Below are 15,040 nucleotides of genomic sequence, written 5' to 3'. Positions count from 1 at the left end.
AAATAAGTTTTTTCACTCATCAATCATCGATAAAATTCAAGAAAAAAAGAAGACTTAGTTTTAACTTTTAAATCGTAGCTATCTTAATTAGAGACGCTTGTTTTTAAATTGACAATTAGAATGTACATAACCTTACTTATTTTTAGTGTAATCAAATCTGACGTTTTAAGCTGTCATATTTGACATTTATTGTGTCAAATTCCTCTTAATAACTCCTAAAGATGTGAGAAAGTAAAAATAATTAATAAAATATTTCGTATATTATTGAGACGTTGAAGGTTATTTTCTAAGGTAGTAAGTAGAAACATCGTAGGCGTTAAGAATAATTTAGCAGGTAAAGAGAGAGACGAGGGCGTCCATAAATTTCGAATCTGAATGGAATTGAGCTACCTTCAACTAGTTTATTATTATGCATTATTATTAATAGTCGAATCTAACAACTCGAATCGATTTTTTTAAAGATATACGGAACTAAATACACCGTAATATATCTATTTCGTCTACGAATTATAATCCAATTTGTGTTTTATACCGCTGGGAGTGAAATGGACTAACGATTTGAATGCTTAAAGCAAGGAGGTTTATTGCAATTTCGTGATTTCCTTAGTATCTCAACAAAAATTGTTTTTAAATAAATCTTTATTATTATTATTATCAAAGTTTTCTGTATGTATAATAATTTTCTCATAATTGATAACTTCCCAGAGTTGGATCGTGTGGAAAGATAAAATGTCATGGAAGATAATACCACTTTGCGTGCAGTTTTCTTGAAAGGTTGGTCGAAAGAGGTTAAGAAGAACTTGGAATGGTAATTGAAGGCTGGTTTGTAATAAGAAAATTGCCGTAAATCTTAAAATTACATCTTAGATCGATTCAAAACGATTTCAACTTTTTTCTTTTATATTTTAGATGGACTTGAATCAATTTTAATTGAATTCATTTAAGAAAACGAATATAAAAGGAAGTATTTATTAAATCGAAAACGATTACTGTCCATCTAGCGAATTAGCGCCGGACGTTCATTTCAACTCCTTAAAAACAATCAGTTTTATTGAATAAGATTTGAAATTAAACAATTTACGTTTTAAAAAGGTACCATTAACAATTAATCATCATTGAGTGGTTACAATCTCTTCGAACACGCCTTATAATCTTGTAAGATAAAGTCATCAGCCAGGCAACTAACCGTCAACACCGGATAAGGACGGCTCGTTTTCTTCATTAATGAATTCTACCGTTTGAACACGACGACGACGAAGCTTGATTATTTATTGTAATTAATGTCTTGAAACGTTACGACGAAAACTAAACGTCGACGTTGTTGTTTTAAGTTTCTCTTTCACTTGTATGTAAGTACAAGATGTAATTAAGATGAACACGATAACGTGTTAATAAGGATTAATAAAAAAGATAACCTAAAAATAAATAAAATTGAGGTTATGTCAAAATTTTGAACCTGTCAAAATTAATTTTTTGAAATAAATACAAAAAAGATACTTTATAATAAAACCTCGTATTTGCAAATCGACCAGAAAAGATATTCAGAGAGATGTAGGTCACAATTCCAAAGGATAATGCTAAACGTGGTTGAGTATGCTTAAAGAACCACTTATTCCACTTCTTTATACGCTTCCATGTAGTTTTCTTTGTACTACGAAACAATGTATACTCTTAATTCTTATTTGTTCACTCCCTTCTTTACGTTTTCGAATGGAAAATTGAAAGGGAAAAAACCTGATCGTCGATAGCTAAAATTGAATTGAAAGAGGATTTCTTAGAATGTTATATGCTTGATGTTATTTTCTATTTTCTGAATGGGATTGGATGGAAAATAAAGCACCGAAGCGATCATATCTCGCCCGATTATGCGACTAATTCGTGAAATGCCACGTAAAATCCGGTAAACACCTGCCATTTTGTCAAAATGTTGCGTAATTTCACGTTGGGTTGTGGACACCCGAGCCGTTAGAAAGCTAAAACTTTGTTTCAACATTAACATATCATTAGATAACGATTTGATTATTTATTTTTTATATATAATAAATAATAATCTTTTTGGTTAAGAAACTTTCTGTCAAAGAATTGTCAAATTTACAATACAATGAAGATAGTCTTAAATCAAAATTATTTCATTATAATTTATTTTGAAATCATTAATTGAATTATTTATTCATTTTAATAAACATGATTGTTAATTTAATCTTTTTTTATAAATTAAATTGTATTAATTAAAATTTATTTAAAACTGCAACTTCACTAATATTTATATAAATAAGTGTGAAGTTGATTTTGACACATCAACAATTCAATTTATTTTCGAATTAAATTTTATAATAATTTCTTTTATGTGGGATTATGTAAAAAACTTTTTTATTATTTTAATTAATCTTGCAAGAGTAAATTCAATTATAAAATAAATTAAATTGTATTAATTAAAATGTATTTAAAAACTGCAACTTCACTCATATTTTTATAAATAAGAGTGAAGTTGATTTTGACAAATCAACAACTCAATTTATTTTCGAATCAAATTTTATTTATAACAATTTCTTTTACGTGGGGTTATCTCGAAAACTTAATTTTAATTATTTTAATTACTTGCAAGAGCAAATAAATTATATTAATTAAAATTTATTTAAAACTGCAACTTCACTTATATTTATATAAAAAAGAGTGAGGCTGACTTTGACACATCAACAAATCAATTTATTTTCGAATCAAATTTTATAACAATTTCTTTTATCTGGGGTTATGTACAAAACGTAATTTTAATTATTTTGGTTAATCCTGCAGGTGTAAATTAAATTATAAAATAAATTAAATTGTGTTAATTAAAATTTATTTAAAACTGCAACTTCAGTAATATTTATATAAATAAAAGTGAAGTTGACTTTGACACATCAACAACTAAATTTATTTTCGAATCAAATTTTATTTATAACAATTTCTTTTACGTGCGGTTATCTCGAAAACTTAATTTTAATTATTTTAATTACTTGCAAGAGCAAATAAATTATATTAATTAAAATTTATTTAAAACTGCAACGTCACATATTTATATAAATAAGAGTGAGGTTGACTTTGACACATCAACAAGTCAATTTATTTTCGAATCAAATTTTATAACAATTTCTTTTATCAAGGGGTATGTACAAAACGTAATTTTAATTATTTTAGTTAATCCTGCAGGTGTAAATGAAATTATAAAGTAAATTAAATTGTGTTAATTAAAATTTATTTAAAACTGCAACTTCACTCATATTTTTATAAATAAGAGTGAAGTTGATTTTGACCCATCAACAACTCAATTTATTTTCGAATCAAATTTTATTTATAACAATTTCTTTTACGTGGGGTTATCTCGAAAACTTAATTTTAATTATTTTAATTACTTGCAAGAGCAAATAAATTATATTAATTAAAATTTATTTAAAACTGCAACTTCACTTATATTTATATAAATAAGTGAGGTTGACTTTGACACATGAACAAGTCAATTTATTTTCGAATGAAATTTTATAACAATTTCTTTTATCTGGGGGTATGTACAAAACGTAATTTTAATTATTTTAGTTAATCCTGCAGGTGTAAATGAAATTATAAAGTAAATTAAATTGTGTTAATTAAAAATTTATTTAAAACTGCAACTTCACTCATTTTTATAAATAATAGTGAAGTTGATTTTGAGACATCAACAACTCAATTTATTTTCGAATCAAATTGTATTTATAACAATTTCTTTTATAGTTCATTTTTTTTCTATAATACCTGCCAAATTGTTGTAAAGTTGGCAAAATTAACAGGAAGTTTGTTTTATCATGTTTTGAAATAAATATGTCACACTGACTTTTGAGCGTTCGTTATTCAAAAATTCTTTATTTGGCAAATCGTTTATTTGCCATTTATTACACCTAGAAAAGATGTTTTGTTCTATTTAATTACTTTCTAGCACGTTTTTACAACAAATATGTACTTCGTTAAAATCGTATTTATCTAAAAATTTATTAGTATTTTAACCTCAACTATTTAGTTACTGAAAATGTTACTAAAAATCAGGAAAACAACATAAATTTTATAAGGGTCCTAGATAATACCAACAGAAACCCTAAAAAATTTACATTGACAAGTATTATAGTAAAAAAACAAACTATACGTGGTGTTATCTCGAAAACTTAATTTTAATTATTTTAATTACTTACAAGAGCAAATTAAATTATATTAACTAAAATTTATTTAAAACGGCAACTTCACTTATATTTATATAAATAAGTGAGGTTGACTTTGACACATGAACAAGTCAATTTATTTTCGAATCAAATTTTATAACAATTTGTTTTATCTGGGGGTATGTACAAAACGTAGTTTTAATTATTTTAGTTAATACTGCAGGTGTAAATGAAATTATAAAGTAAATTAAATTGTGTTAATTAAAAATTTATTTAAAACTGCAACTTCACTCATATTTTTATAAATAAGAGTGAAGTTGATTTTGACACATCAACAACTCAATTTATTTTTGAATCAAACTTTATTTATAACAATTTCTTTTATGAGGGGGTATCTCGAAAACTTAATTTTAAATATTTTAATTACTTACAAGAGCAAATTAAATTATATTAATTAAAATTTATTTAAAACTGGAACTTCTTATATTTATATAAGTGAGAGTTGACTTTGACACATCAACAAGACAATTTATTTTCGAATCAAATTTTATAACAATTTCTTTTATTTGGGGGTATGTACAAAACGTAATTTTAATTATTTTAGTTAATCCTGCAGGTGTAAATTAAATTATAAAATAAATTAAATTGTGTTGATTAAAATTTATTTAAAACTGCAACTTCACTAATATTTATATAAATAAAAGTGAAATGACTTTGACACATCAACAACTAAATTTATTTTCGAATCAAATTTTATTTATAACAATATCTTTTATGTGAAGGTATGTAAAAAAACTTATTTCTAATTACTTTAATTAATCCTGCAATCTTTTAATTCTATATTTTGTAATTTAACGAAAGCGTTTTAAAATAACCTCAAACGCGAGAAACGTGCACAACCCGATAAATTTGCATAAATCGAGTACACAAATACGGAAAACAAACCTGCAATAAGTCACACACTTTGACGTCTAACCTACCACTTAATGATTTAAAAAGGAAAAGTCGCCGCGAGCTTGAAACGTTCACGTTTTATTCACATTCAAATTAAAGCTTTCAATAAATTGCAAAATTACAAAGATTAAATGGGATCTTTGATGCTTTCAAAACACGAATAAAACAGGTTATTTATATTCATTTAAATTAAAAATTTAATTTTAATTGTCATATTAATAATACATAAATTTTTATAGATGGCGTTGCTAGTTTCGAAATTGACAGCTGTCAAATACACAAAAATGATTACAATTCAAAATTAATTTTCTTCGTCTCTTAAGATTAAATTGATCTCGAAGTAATTCAATAGCACTATGAATTGCTCAATTTCCTTCTACTCTTTTTGTTCTCTTAAACAAAATAATACAATATAACATCTGTTCCTTTTCAAAGTATTTATTTTCATCTCGATTACGCACTCAAAATGATGTTCGTATAAATTTTAATAATTAATCTTTTCGTTCTAAGACAAGTATTGTGGTTTAATTGAAAACCGATGTAGATAATTAATTAGAATCGATTGTGGTTTAGTAAATCGATAGGTATTTTCCTTTGTGGTTAGATTGCGTTTCTTTTGTGTCTCTAAAAAGGGTTTAAAACGGTTTGTACATTTTAGAAATGCGATACAAAGATACCACGCAGCTGCTGCGTGCAAATAAAAAATTAATTTAAACGCTAAATTTAAAGCTGTAACGATATCTTTTCCTTTGATTATTATTAATGGTTTGGAATTAAAAATTTAAATTCGATTCGCAGAAAAAAAAAGGTTTCTATTTCTTTTTTTAATCAATGACCAAACATCCCACGCACACAGAAAATTACTACCGCACCTATAATAATTATTATTACCTATCGGTGGTACATAATAAAAAAGAGATTTCGATTTATCTAGTTAACGGATAATCCAAGTTGAGATCGCAACAATAAATTATTTATTTGTAGTACATTGTTCTTAATTATTAATTGAGTAGAGCGCAAAAATAAAATTTATTGCCTAAGTACCTTTCAGAGATAGTCGAGGTCTCAAAAATCTTTAAATCACTCGCAACCGTAAATCACACTCCGCACCGTTTTTAATTACAACGATATAGATTTTAATTTGCATTGAAATGAATTATGTGGACAGGAAGTTTGTTACAATAGAAAATTAATTGTTAGTTTAAAAATTAAATTGTTTTAGAAATTGTTTTATGAAATGACGTTTTGAAGTGTCAACTTGACAGTTATAAATGAAAGACGTTTTGAAATGTCAAGTTGACATTTGATATTTAAGAAATCAAAATCTAGAAGAGGTTCGATATGAAATATAGAGATCAGCAAACTAGATATGGTAAGAAGAAAGAGATATTAATATTTATTAGAATGTTTGTATTCATTTAAATATTGTCATTTGGAACAGTTAGCTAATAAAAGATGGAGTTAGTGCAAAATTAGAAATTTATGTTGGGAGGACTGAACAAAGATAACGGGTGCAATGAAATCTTGCCCAACGGCTGCTCTTGAAGCTCTACTCGGTATCACATCAAGTGCCTTATAATAATAATAATATTCATTTATTACACAACAGGCATAGCCCAAGAAAGGATAACAATATATCTTCAATAATGTAATAATACAATAATATGTAACTGTATATGAGAAAAAAAAAAGAAATTACATAAATTCAAGAAATTAACAATTTACCAAATTATAAAGAAAATAAAAATACACTGACTGTTTGGAATCCTGTTGCGGCAGTGTATGTTGGCGCCAGTCTCATAATGTTTGTCCTGGCAAAAGGAATGACGAATACGCAGCTATATCTTGAGTTACTCCTTGGAACAACAAACCCTAGTCGCTCAAGAATGAAAGGGCAATCGATGTTATATTCGATAAGCTTTTGTAGAAACTTTTCATAAAACGCGTTTCTTCTGTCCGTCAAGGAAACCATATTGTGTCGCGCAAGCAAATCATTTTGTGGTAACCTCGCTCAGGGTAAATTCCATCAGATTTGTAAAACAGAAATTTTAAGAATTACGATGGACTCGATCAAGGCTTAACAACTCACACGCATATAAGGGACTTCAAATCAGGCAAGCGTATTCTTACCTTACTTATTCTTATTCTCAACTTACTCAGAACGTAAGCACAATACAAGGTCTTGAATAAGCTGACACTTGTGAAATATTTAGACATACGCATTACAAAACCTAGGGACCTAAAGGCCTCCGAACACACATTATTGATATGTGATTTAAAATTAAGACTTGGATCTAATAGGACCCTCAAATTCCTGTGCTCCTCAACACGACTTAAAGTGCTGTCAGCAATATTGTAAGGATATATGCATGGTGACGAGCATCGGCTATAAGTAAGAACACAACATTTATCTATATTAAGGTTAAGTGAGACTTCGGCAAAGATCTTGATATCATCAGCATACCCCAAAATCCGACAATCAATTTTTAGAAGTAAGTAATTTATGAAAAGAACAAATAATAGAGGGCCCATATTTGATCCCTGAGGTAAGAGTGAACTCATTAGAAAAATATCCATTGTAAGCAACATAACATTTTCTATGTTGCAAATAAGAGGCCAGCAGTTGAATTGCTTAAGAGACAAATCCGAAAGAGCTCAATTTATGCAAGAGAATTCTATGGTCAATCAGATCAAAGGCTTTGGATAGATCGATGTATACAACATCCACTTGCCCACGCCTTTCCAAGGTGCTACAGATAAATTCGGAAATCGTAGCCAAGTTGGTAATTGTAGAGCGACCGGAAACAAAACCATGCTGGGAAGCTGACACAAAGGGGCGTGTGCTGATGTACATAAAAAAATATAATAACATTTCAAATAGTTTAGCAAAATTGGAAATTATCGAAATTGGTCTATAGTTTGAGAGGGACGTATATCCTTTTTATAAACAGGCACAATTCTTGATCGTTTCCATCGTTCAGGAAATTCACAGAACGTAATGGACAAGTTAATAATAAATTTAAGAGGGCAAGCAAATATATAACGACAGTCTCTGACTATAAAACTTGGCAAGAAATCATCTCCAGCAGTATGATTATTAGAAAACGTTGCCATTAATTTAATTAGCTCCTCTTCTGTAATGGGATGAAAATAGTGTGGCAACGAATTGAAATCAGATTCAGTGAAAGTTCGGTCGGTAGATACAGTGTGAACAGCAGAAAACATGTTAGCAAAAGCATTTACAATATCTTGAAGATCAGCAAGAACATTGCTCTCATTATCAATCAGATTACAGGGTATTCTTGTGGTACGTTTCTTAGCTCGGAGAAAATTCCATATACTGGACGGATTTGTTTTGATGGTATCTTGCATGTTGTTAAGATACTTAATGTAACTGTCGTTTATTTCATTTTTTAACAACCACTTGATGCAGGGTAATTTGCTCGATGGAAGTCATATCGTAAATTATCAGAAGATGGGAACCGCTGTTGATTAGTAGGTGTAAAGTAGTAAACTTCCACTTCAAGACTGGGCTGATAAGAATCTTCTGGTACAACTGGATTATCAGATTTTATTATGTGAAAATTCAGGTCAGCATTAGAGATCAACAAATTCAACATTCTGCCATCTTCATTCTTAACGTTATTGTACTGTTTGGCATTAAGAACACTTAAAAAATCAATAAAAGCCCTGGTTTTAATTGAATATTGACTAGTAGGTAAGATTAAATCAGGAAGATTGAAATCTCCAACAAATACAAATAAATGGTTAATTATAATAGCCTCAAGAGCAGTAGTTAATGACTTTAATGACTTGTCATTAATAAGACACCTATAGATTACTAAATCTATCATATGTACTGTTGCACGAAGATGACTAGTATCGATAATGTCAAATGATATGGTATGTTATAGTGCAAGGAAAACTCCACCGCCCCTCCCACGATTAATCACTGCAAAATCCCTATCCTTACGAATAACATTATAATAATTTGTAAAAAGTACGTTGTCACTGAAAACATGCTCTTCACTCAAGTGGATGCAGGCTAGCCTCAGAGGACATCTCGAAATCCTCAAGCATCCACGTCTAAACCACTTGATTGAAATTAAAACGGTTCTTATACCGTCATATGAGAAGGGTGAGCCTCAACTTAAAAGAGGAGCCCTTGCTTGGTACACTGATGCTTCAAAGACAGTTGGATCCAGAGTAGATATTAGTGGACATTTAGTGAGCACTAGTTTTTTAGTTAAGCCGACGTGACACGTCGCAATTGACTGCTATGGCGGTAATTACGGAGGGGCGTGGTTTGACTGCTAGCATCAAATTGGCGTGTAAATCGTCAAATTTACGTGATATACCGAAAGTAGAAAATTTTCTAGCCTTGGCAGTAGCTTTGCTCGCAGTCCATACTATGGTAATAGATATGTTACACGCAAATTTTGACGGGAACAGTCAAACCACGCTCCTCCGTAGTTGCCGCCATAGCAGTCGACTGCTACGTGTAACGTGCTTTAGTTACTTTTGTGCCACATTTATACCAGAGAATGTTTAAACAAACATCAAGAGAAAACTTAAGTTATTACCTTTGCATAAACTACAATAAACTAAATATTAGAAGATGAAGAATTGAAAGAAGTCACTATAACTATGTCCTATTGCTGTCAAACTAGTCAGTGTTTACTGTTAACTAGTCTTATAGGATGAAATAATCTTGTAGTGTGAAATTAACAATATATATCAGTCATATGCACTGTACAAAATGCAGCAAAAGTGAGTTAACCGACATTAATAAAACAAATGACTGGATGAAAACCGTAATTTAATGTTGAGCAAAACAGTTTATGTGTACCACCTTCATCAATACATAATTGGCATTGTATGGACCAGCATGTTTTGCGAAAGAATTGCGGGTGAGCTCTTAGAGCTACGTATTAACTTAGAGCAGTTCTAGATACATTTCTGCATTCACCGTTCCAACAAAGAAATTCAGTTGACGATACCACCCGCATAAATACCAAACCCACACTGTTATACCAGGAACATTTAACTCAACTTTTATGGTTACATGGTACTTGGTGCAGAAGCAAAAGGGCTCAGAATTAATCCAAACAAAGTCGAAATAGTCGATTTCACTCGGACAGGGAAGCTACAATTGAGAGCACTCTCCATTGAAGGCAGAATTATTAACCTTAAAACAGAAGTCAAATACCAACGGGTAATACTCGACAGTAAATTGAACTGAAACTCCCACATAGTTACGGTGAGGAAAACGGACATCATGGCTAACCAGATCTGTCGCAAGCTCCTTGGATGCAACTTTGGTCTTAAACCACGAATGGCTCACTAGTCCTACGTAGCAATAATCAGATCTATGGTCGCCTATGCCTCACTGGTTTGGTGTCCAAAATCAAAACATAAGACAGTACAACAAGAGCTGGCACATATCCAGCGGTTAGCATGTCTTAAAACGGATCTTATACCGACAATATAATTTCGGACAGCCGTATAAGGTCATATTTAGAAGCAGGGATGTTACTCTATGGTGGGTTCCAGGTCACAAAGACATTGAGGGCAATGAAAAGGCGGACAAGCTGACCAAAGAGGCAGCAAAAACGCCCTTTTTGCTTAACAGATGTGGACTACAAAGAAGCCACGTCAAGCAGATAATCAATAGTTGGGAGGCCTTCCAGGTTACTGACAGGCGAAGCGTATGATAATTCCGTCCAAAATAAAACCAGAGGTTTTATGCCTCAGACATCTTGGCCGGCCAGGCGCCCCTAAAGTAACACCTCTTCCACATTGGATAAGCTGAGGATCAAACTTGTCGACTTTGCAACGATGAGTCAGAGACTGCTGAACATACAGTGAATTTCACTGCATCTTAAGTGAACAAGTGTACAAAAATTTGTTGCCATAGAATCCAGGGCATACCTACTTACTTTATCCCACATAAAATGCAACATGTTCATATAATTTGACATTACAGTAAAACCTCGATATAACGGATCAATACGGGGAACGCAATGTCCGTTATAGCTCAATAAAAATATACAACAATCTAGCGCTGAATAACAAATAAAACTAGACTAACACTAGACCTAGAACTAGAAACATTCCGTTTAGCCGTACCTCTCTTAAGACGGCTGGTAGGTGGTAGGTAGCGCTAGTTAGCAGAAAATATCATTAATGTTGCATATTTTTATTGAACGAAAAGTAGAACTAACACTAGAACCAGAAACATTCGGGTTTAGCCGTGGGTCTCTTAAGACGGCCGAAAACCTTTTTCCAAGCAAAACTTTTCCTTTGCAAAACTACCCACTGCTTGTACCATTAAGCTATGTTGCATTTTATGTGGGACAGTGCATAGTAGTTTCGTAACTCTGGTTACTGCATGTGAATGCGTCGGCTAAGACACAAAGTCTTCTGTAAAGTTCGCCTGACACCTACCGACATAAAGCCCTAAACCTTTGGACGACTTAAGTTACAATAGCTCTTATAGGTCCAAGTGACGAGAAGGCCTCTCTCCTTGGCCCGGCAGCGATAACAATAATAATAATTGAAGGGTTAAACGACATTTTGAGACGTTTGACAGATAGTTATTAACAAAATTCTTACTAAGATGCTAAACTGAAATAGTATATTAAAAAAGAAGTTTCGTAAGACACGCTTGAAATGCACGAATTCAAGTTGAATAACGAGTGGCGAAGCCACGATTTTTTTAATGAATGAGTGCTTTAAGTCTTATGAAACGTATTTTTTATGCTATTTCTTGTAATTCGCGTCTTTATCCTTTTTTTAACAAAAATAAAATAAATTTTGACAATGTAGGGAAATAGGTATGTAGCAGTTGGTAACACTTGAAAATAGAAATTTGAATTGACAATTAATAATTGTCAAAACAAATTGTATTCACCTGAAAAAATTTTTTTATATATACCTCCCAAAATAAGAGAAATTGCTCAGAGTTCAATGTCTTCATCATTGTGGACCTTGTAGTCGATGCTAAGAGCGTGTTTAAACATCCAAAGACCAAAATTGTCACATTGACAACTAGAAAAATTAATGACCCAATGTCACCAACTTGAACTGGTTCCGTAAAATGTTACTAAAATCTCATTACAGCATCGGATGCTGTAAGGAGTCTCATTACAGCACCCGTTTGAGTACTGTTATAGCTTTCATTACCGTCGCGAATTACAAAAAATAAATAAACGATGTGCTGAAATGTTAACTTGACAGATATGTATTGAAACCATTTTGAAGTGTCATAGTGACTGACAGTTACGAATAAATGACATTTGACAACTATTATGAACATAATCCATCTAATAATTATGATGAAATCGTAATGAAATCGTTTCGAGTTGAATATATAACATTTATTAATAAATATCATTTTCAATTTCCATCGGATTGAGTTGGGTTGGTTAATGAAACGTCAAAATCGTTAATTCTAGGTATTTCTTCTTTTTAACGTATTTAAGTTGGCGAAATTACTTAATGAATTAAAATCGATGAATAAATTATAATTTTGAGGTTCATTTTAAATATTTTCTGAATAAAAACTTAATTCCATCTTTTTTATTTTTTAAAACAATATTATTTATTTTTATATCGAAATCATCCCTCTTAGGGTATGTTTATTATAACCAAAATTAAGTTGGTATTAATTGTCAAGCTAATTTTTCTGTCAAAATACGTTTTTAAGTATTATTTATGTGATTACGTTCTTCGCGTAAAAACTAAAAAGATGGAAAATTAGTTACCCGGCTAAGATTAAATGTTAATTTGCGAACCAACGAAAACCATTCCTTACGTCAAAATCATCCCTTTTAGGATATTTTTATTTTTACCGAAATTAAGTTGGTATTAATTGCTTGTCAAGTTAACATTTGTAATGCCAAAATATATTTTTAAGTAAAAAAATTTGCTAAAAAAGCTGTTTGTGAGCTAAGAAGATGAAAAATTAGTTACCCAGGTAAGTATAAATGTTATTTTTCGAAACATTTGTGTGTTTAATAAATTAGAAATGAAATTCTTTGTATAAACACACCTGGTGACAAGAAAAATGAGAAAAACACATAAAAAGTCGCATAAATCTCCATACGGACGTTTCAATTAACTTATTACAACAATTATCCTCAATTGACCAGGTGTTTTCTCAATTTATAAATAAATGTAAAATCGTGAACATAACTTTGAGATGCTTCTGGACTTTGATTGACACGTGTTTATGCACTTTCAATTTATAAATTAGTTTTTTCCTTAAATTTTTAATTTAAACACAAAATTCTTTTGTATTTATTTATTTATTTATGTAGGCGCACACCTGAGGTTGAGGTACACGATTAGAGCAGATAATGTTTATTATATAATCGCATAAATCGGTTTTACAAGATAGATAATTGTTCTCAGGTAGCAATAAAACAATGCCACCCACTCTTTTTAACGGTAAATTTTTTTAACTATTATTTACTACTCATTTTTATTGTTTAAAATTAATTTATTGAGATTTAAACATAATCCAATTAAATTTCTTGACTACATTTTGAATAAAAACGAAAATTTTGTGAAATTTAAAATCGAGGACACAAATTAGATTCTCGTTCCAGATAAATCGTTATAAATGGTAGTTTGGGAATTTGTGGTGATTAGTCATTTAGGTTGAGGCGATTATCTGGAAAATTGTCAGTTTAAATCTTCTATTTAAAATTAAAAGTGACATCGAAGGATATTTTTAATTATTTAATACGAAAAATATTAATCTATCAATATAGATAACTCACCCTCTCAGAAATTTGTACAAGATTTATTCTTTTTAATAAAATCTCCAAAAAAATAAAACGTTTGAAATCCGAAATAACACAATTAAAGTATTCACTCACATAGTTCGAAAACACACAAGCTTTTTTTATGATTTTTGAGAAAAAAAGCTTCGTATTATAAAGTTAGAATCGGCGCGCTCCGCAACGATTCAAATTTGAAAAGAACGCGCGTCGTTTTCGTTCGAAGTCGCCGGCAACACTGCACCTGACTGTTGTGGAGGAGAACCCGAGCGCCACCTTACACAGTACTCAAACTCTCGGACCCTGACACGCAAAACCTACTCAATATACATTACAAATCAAAAGTGACTGTACTTTTTATAAACAATATTAAACGTATTAATATTAAGTAGAGACGATTTCAAAGAATCACAACAATTAATAAAAATATTAATTATTTGGTTAGCTATATCAAGTAGGAAACGAAAATAACCATGTATAATAACGGAAGTTAATTCTAAATAATCTTACAAACAATCGACGATTGATCATGTAATAATCCTATCTTCCATGTTTTTAACGATAACGCCATTGAGTTTGTACCGATTTAAAAGATTCTTAATCGTATTAATAAAATTGAGATATTCTAGAACTCAACGTTGAGTTTTTCTTTTTGGGATAACCCCCCACCCGCTTGCTCCAAAGCATTTCGTGCTACCCAGAACAAGAATCGAAGTGTTAGTCTAGCAGTGTTAGTGTTGTGGCATGCATAAAGGATCGGGTCATTAATAATCTGTTATAAACTTGGGGTTAATCACAGAAATCGAGAGTAATGGCTTCAAAAGAAAGATCACCGTCTACATGTAAGTCAAAATAATCTTTATGGACATTATTATTCATGGTGGTATTGGCATCGGGTGACATGGATAAGAAGCTAGATTATACTATCAGAAGACTATTTACTGTTTGCATAAGACTAGATAATAGTGGAAAATGTCTAGATAGAGCTGGCAGACGTGTAGATATTGCTTGTAGAAGATAAAATACTGCTTGCAAAAGCTTAGATACTGCCGGCAAAAGACTTGATACTACAAACAGAAGACTAAGCACTGCTTAGAGACAAGCTACTAGTACAGACGACTAAATATTGCTTGC

The 15,040-nt window shown here is 30.7% G+C and overlaps 1 protein-coding gene across 1 annotated transcript in view; it reads right to left on the bottom strand.

Moving 5' to 3' along the window:
- Positions 1-14,156, bottom strand: part of LOC111418977 (formin 3) — a 70,858-nt gene extending 56,702 nt beyond the window's left edge. Inside the window, exon 1 of the mRNA XM_023051706.2 lies at positions 13,907-14,156. The gene's annotated coding sequence lies outside the window, so the exon portion shown is untranslated. The remainder of the gene's footprint in view (positions 1-13,906) is intronic.
- Between the last annotated feature and the right edge of the window lie 884 nt (positions 14,157-15,040).

The sequence above is a fragment of the Onthophagus taurus genome, chromosome 3 (assembly GCF_036711975.1).
Source record: "Onthophagus taurus isolate NC chromosome 3, IU_Otau_3.0, whole genome shotgun sequence".
NCBI lineage: Eukaryota > Metazoa > Arthropoda > Insecta > Coleoptera > Scarabaeidae > Onthophagus > Onthophagus taurus.
Note: the sequence above shows the minus strand (reverse complement) of the source record. Positions and strands in the feature narration are given on the sequence as shown.